Consider the following 6743-nt stretch of genomic DNA (forward strand, 5'->3'; position numbering starts at 1 on the left):
AATTCATTAGAAGGGGATTTAAAGACTTAAGAACACTTTATAGCAGCATTCAGCTTTCCTATGAAATTCTCAGTATCTTAACTATTAATGTAAACTGGTTTCTATTTTAGTAAGCTAGATACAGTACTTAACTCTGGCTTCAGAGTTTGTAGAAATGAAGAAAAGAACCACCAATTCAAAACCATTCTAGAAATTGCCTTTTGGAGAACAGTAAAAGTCAAAAATGGGAAAGCCACTGTTAAGGGATGAATTATATCCCCACTGATCCCCAAATTTTTTATGTTGAAGTCCTAAACCCCAGTACCTCAGAATTTAACTGTATTTGGAGACAGGGTATCTAAACAGGTAATTAAATTAAAATGAAGTCATCAGGGTGGGTTTTAATTCAGTATCACTTGTGTCCTTATCAGAGGAGAAAATTTGGATACAGAAACCTGCAGACAGAAGATGATGCGAAGACCCAGGTGCAAGACAACCAAGATCCTTAACTCAAGGATCTCAGAAAGATCCAACCCTAAGGACACCTTGCTTTGACTTCCAGCCTCCAGAACTGTGAGAAAATAAATTTCTGCTGTTTAAACCACTTAGTCTGTACTATTTTGTTATGGTAGCTTTGGTGAACTAATACAACCACTTTTCCGAAATTTGGTTCCTCTTCTACATAAACCTCAGGCACCACTCCTCAGTGGAAATGGTTAGAGGCTCTGGCCGCTGTTCCTTCAGCTTCTCAGACACTGCTTTCTTATTGCTGCAGCAAGGTTTAAAAGGATTTCCCCAAATTGTCTTTTATAGATAAACCCACAACATATTTCCTGCCTTTTCCAACATGTGAGGTTAAAATGAAAAAGACAGGTGTTCTTATTAGAATCGGAAGCCATCTGCATGAGAGCCATCATCTGACTGGTAACTGCAACAGGAGATGGGGCTAGAGAAGTACTTCAGGTGGTACCATGGGCATCAGAATCCGGAGGCTGACGTTCTTCTCACAGTTCACTGATCTGGTTGCTTCTTTATCCTGTTTCCAAGTAAACTTTTCACTTTCTTTGGTGTCAATACAGAGAGTTCAGGCTGGGCCCTGACCTTGTATCTACCACATGATTCCAGTTTTTTGTTTTGATTTTTTTTTTATCCTGCCAGCAGCTTTTCCTTTCTTTTCACAAGTAGCACTCAGCCACTGTGAAAGTCTTCTGGAGTCTCACGTAACTGCAAACAGCTCTGAAAGTCATTTCATCATTTACTGTCACTAAACTAAGAACTGGAGAACCTAGCTCTGCAAATACAGCAACCCTCTCTACTTCAGTATGTCTTTGGCTTGTAAAACTAAACATCTTTTCTTCTAGAAATAGTCTTCCAAAAGCAGCCATTCCACACTCATCTTCTCTTTTTCCTCTTGCATCCTTAGTGATTATTTAAAACCTTTATAAATATCCGGATATCTTCCTCATTCTCAAAAGATAAACTTTCCACCTACATTACAAGAAAATATCCATCCCTTTTCACCTCAATACCTAAAAGCTTACCTAAAACTGTTCTCATTTATTTGCTGCAGTTTCAGACCATTATGTTTTCTTTGTTGTGAAATAAGAAAGGAAGGAAGGAAGGAAGGAAGGAAGGAAGGAAGGAAGGAAGGAAGGAAGGGAGGGAGGGAGCGAGCTAGGGAGGGAGGGAGGGAGGTAGGGAGGGAGGAAGTGAGAAAGGAAGGAAGGAGGGAAGGAAGGAAGGAAGGAAGGAAGGAAGGAAGGAAGGAAGGAAGGAAGGAAGATGGATTTCTTGATTGCCAAGCTGGCATGATTCAGTGATTGAGGTCATGGTTCCAGTCCTGGTCAGGGCACATGCCCAGAGTTGCTGGCTTGATCCCCAGTGTGGAGCATGCAGGAGGCAGCCAATCAATGATTTTCTCTCATCATTGATGTTTCTATTTCTCTCACCCTCTCCCTTCCTCTCTGAAATTAATAACAATGTATATTTTTTAAAATAAATACTTCTTGAGGGTTTGATATGAGCCCAGGCAAAGATAAGATCCCTCTCCTCAAGTAATATTAAGCACTATTATGAGACAACTACAAAATGCTGTGGAAGCACATAAAGCACACCTGAGACTTTCCAATAGGCCAGGGGTTTATCAGGCTACTTAGGAGAAGTGATGTCTAAGCCAACCTGAAAAATGATTAAGTAGGAGTCAATGTCCCTACTATGTGCCCCAGCGGTCTCTACACCCTCTGCATACCATTTATCACGTCATGAAAATCCACTTATGGGAAGGTTAATTTCTATTTTGTTAGCATCTAAAGAATACTTGCCAAAGAGGAGCATTAAATATTTATAATATTATGAAATAATTGAAATAATATGGACCTCAGAGTTAGACTGACCTAACCAGTGCTGATATTCAAAACATGTAGCAATGAGGATGGCTGTATCAATTGAATAACTGTAGTTCTGGATTTAAATTCTGGCTCCATTTCCTATGATATTTTTAAGTGAAGGCAAGCCAGTTAAATGATCTGAACATAATTTTATCATGTGTACATGATGAAGGTAATAATAATTTATAGGATGAAATTTTAATTTTAATGATGAAACAGCATATGAAAAAAACCCATTTCAGTGCCTGGTACACTAAAGACCAATAATAAATGTTTTACTTCATTGCTAGACTGCTTTAAAGTGAGTTATAGTTGTAGTTACATTAAAAAATTAAAATATGCAGAAACCAATGCAAAATGAAAGCACTCTAATTATTTCGTCTTACCTTCATGATTTTTCTCCAATGCACAACTTAATTTGGATTTTAAGCTTTGAAATGCATTTATCCTTAATCTTCTCTATGATATAAATTTAACATTGACTGTTCATTCATTTATCTAATTAACAGTGCCTTTATGTCAACTGTAGACCATATTTAATGATTCAACAGAAATTTATTAAGAGCCTATTATCAGTGCAAAATCATATTTATCTTTATCATTCAGAGATTAGTTTATGCAGATATTGCTGGATAGCTTATAGCTTAATAAATGCTCCAAGATGCTTAATAAATTTTTTTTTGTTTTAATAATGTAGATAACTGATGGTTTTCTTCTAATATCAGCAATCAAATTAGAATGAAAAGAAACAATTCATTTCCATACTGAAAGGCTGATATCTTTTGCAGCAACTATATTCTTCTGTTTTACAATTTTTCAAGGGAAACATTTATAATTAGAAATCGGATTAACTGTGCTAAATGCCAACTTCAAAACATAGTAATCAATCTATATATTTTAGGTCTATAACAGATGGTTGTGAGTATCCAGGTTACTCAGTATATTGAAAATAACTGATCCAACAAAGATAATTAAAATTAAGCTCTTCAGACTGTCAACCAAATGTAATAGTGCCATAAGCGGTCTAGAATTATATCCATAGGTTGAACAAGGAGAGTATTAATTTCAGGCTGGCTTAGTTATTTCTTCCTTACATGTGGCCATTCTCAATTGACCTTTATGTAAGCTACTAGAGGCCCGGTGCACAAAAATTTGTGCACTCGGGGGGGGGGGGCGGTCCCTCAGCCCCGCCTATGCCCTCTTGCAGTGTGGGACCCCTCGGAGGCTGTCCACCCCAGTGGGGACCCTCACCCCATGGAGGTTTGGCCAGCTTGGGTGAGGGGCTGATGGCTGTTTTCAGGCTGGCCACACCCCCTTTAGGGTGGGGGTCCCCACTGGGATGCCTGGCCAGTCTGGGTGAGGGGCTGAGGGCCATTTTCAGGCTGGCCAAGCACTCTGGCAACGTAAGCTCCCAGCCTCTCCTTTTTATCTTTTTTTTTTTTATTATGGGATTTATTTACCTTCTATAATTGAAACTTTGTTGCTTTCAGTAGAGCTCAGAGCCAGCTCCTGCTTGCTCCAGCTCCGTGGCCACGGCTGGCTGAAAGCAGGTATCTGGGGTTTATTTACCTCCTATAATTGAAACTTTGTTGTTTTCAGTGGAGCTCAGAGCCGGGCCTCGGCGGGGAACCTTGGCTTGAGGAACTGTATTAAAGGGTCGCGGCATTAGGAAGGTTGAGAACCACTGGTTTAAAGGAATAAACAAGAAAACGGTCGTTACAGGCAGATTTCCCTCATTAGCCACCAACTGGCAGCAGTGACGCTCCTCGCCACGCCCTCACCTAGTGTTTTGGCCACTGGCGGGGAACCTTGGCTTCCTCCATCACTGGAGCAAGCAAGCCTCCTGCTCGCTCCAGCTCCGTGGCTGCCGGCCGCCATCTTGGTTGGGTTAATTCGCATATAGTCGCTCTGATTGGCTGGTGGGCGTGGCTTAAGGTGTAGCAAAAGTACGGTTAATTTGCATGTTTGTCTTTTATTAGTATAGGATATTAGCTTGGAAGTCACATAGCTCATTTGCTGAAAGACAGAATGTTGTGGAAGAATAGTCTTTAATTAAGTTTACCACTTCCTTTATCAGCGGTTCTCAACCTGTGGGTCGAGACCCCTTTGGCGGTCAAATGACCCTTTCACAGGGGTCACCTAAGACCATCCTGCATATCAGATATTTACATTACGATTCATAGCAGTAGCAGCATTACAGTTATGAAGTAGCAACGAAAATAATTTTATGGTTGGGTCACAACATGAGGAACTGTATTTAAAGGGCCAGAAGGTTGAGAACCGCTGCAATAGGCTATCAGCAGATTTCTCAGCAAAAACTCCTATTGTCCAAGAGAAAGTGAATTGACATATTCAAAACACTAAAAGATAAAAATTTCCAGCCAGGAATATTCTATCCAGCAAAGTTATCGTTCATCTATGAAGGAGATATAAAGGCTTTCTCAAACAAAAGTGGAAGGAAGTTCACTACCAGTAGACCTGCCTTATAAGAAATGTTGAAAGGAGCTCTTCTACCTACAATGAAAAGGCAAAAGTCCTACCTCCATGGTGGACACCTGTCAGCCTGCTCTGTGCCAAAGCTCCTGAGCTCCCTTTGATAACATGCTCATACCCAGTTCCTCTCAGGATATCTGCTGAAATCCCTTGTTCACTGATTATTCTCCAACCCTCTCCTTTTCTGTTATGTGCATATTTTCTTTTCTTTTGAATTGTAGTTTTAATAGGAAAAGATAGAAATATATCTGTCTGTAATCTTGAACAGAACCTGACAATTTGCTTTAACAGCATTATAAACATTTCCCCATGTGATTAAATGTCTACACTAAAACTATAATTTTAGTTTTGAAGCTAAACTTATATTCTTTACTTACTCTGATTTTGTTAACATTCTTCAATATTTTACTAACTAAACCATACCGCTTGGTTTTTAATTTTTTTCCCCTTTCGGCTTCCCTGATTGGCTATGGATGAACTTCAGGAATTAACTATTAAATTTGAACCGCACACTATCGAAGCAAACGAACAGGATTCTTGTCCACTATGTTAAAAACACTGGTCTCGTCCATGCCCCGGCCCAACACACGGAAGCGAATGGACTTTCTAGATGAATACAGGAATACAGATGTTTAAATATTTTGAACACACCATGTAACTAAGTAGTGGTCGTTATTCCTAACAGCTGTGCATTTTTCAGAAGCCTAGAGGTGAGTCCGTGCTTGGATGAGCTGACAGTTGGGCTGACGAATTAAAAGGCGATGCAAAAATACCGCCAAAAGCACACACACCTGTAACAACATTTAAGCCCCCAGTGGCCAAAACACTAGGTGAGGGCGTGGCGAGGAGCGTCACTGCTGCCAGTTGGTGGCTAATGAGGGAAATCTGCCTGTAACGACCGTTTTCTTGTTTATTCCTTTAAACCAGTGGTTCTCAACCTTCCTAATGCCGCGACCCTTTAATACAGTTCCTCATGTTGTGGTGACCCCCAACCATAAAATTATTTTCATTGCTACTTCATAACTGTAATTTTGCTACTGTTATGAATCGTCATGTAAATATCTGATATGCAGGATGTATTTTCATTGTTCGCGACCCACAGGTTGAGAACCGCTGCTTTAAACCGACACAGCCCTGGAGCTTGAGGGGCTCCACTGGCTGCGACCCCCCAATATAACAACTTCAATGACTCCTAACTCCACAGCTCAAGCATGTCATCCAGGAAAAAACAAAGGTGGTAGCAATTCCAGGGCAGCTGGTACAATCCCCAAATCCCAAAGCTTTGTCCTAAATTCAACCAATTTCATCTTTTGAAAGACAGCAGTGTGCGGAGTAAACTATGGGACGCTCAGCAAACGCGCCGAGTTTGCTTCAAATGATCGCCGAAGGGTTCGAGTCAGCGTCCAGGAAGCAGAGGGGTGAACGGCTCCCCACGCACCCCCCCGACTCCCCGTCCGCCACCCGCACCCTCCACGCGCGCGTGGATCCAGGTTTCCCAGCCTCCGCGAGGGACAGCGCGGTCAGCTCGTGAGGGCGGCTGCCAAGCCGAGCGAAAACGCCAACACACACGCCCGGAGATCCCCGACTTGACGCTAAATTGAAAAGGAACGCGGCTTAGACGACCACTTGTGGAAGGCCCCCGAAGCCCCCTTCGCAGCCGAGAAACAAGGCTTCTTTACCCAACTCTTCCAGCCCCGCCTTCCTTTCTTCGGTCGGCCGCGGGCCCGGCCGGCCGAAAACTCAAGGGGAAACGTAAGAAGGGCAAGGCCAACTTTCTTCCTTCTCCCCGCCCCTTTTAAGCTCCGGCTCCCTTGGGGCCTTGAACTTCGGGTTTTCTGGGGTGGCCCCCAGGCCCCGAGCGGCGGAACCGGGAAAGCCCCCTTT

The 6743-nt window shown here is 42.2% G+C and overlaps 1 pseudogene; it reads right to left on the reverse strand.

Annotated features, from left to right (window-relative positions):
* Positions 1-343: 343 nt before the first annotated feature.
* Positions 344-6743, reverse strand: part of LOC111825766 — a 7003-nt pseudogene continuing 603 nt past the window's right edge.

The sequence above is a fragment of the Myotis lucifugus genome, unplaced genomic scaffold (assembly GCF_000147115.1).
Source record: "Myotis lucifugus unplaced genomic scaffold, Myoluc2.0 scaffold_39, whole genome shotgun sequence".
Taxonomy (NCBI): Eukaryota; Metazoa; Chordata; class Mammalia; order Chiroptera; family Vespertilionidae; genus Myotis; species Myotis lucifugus.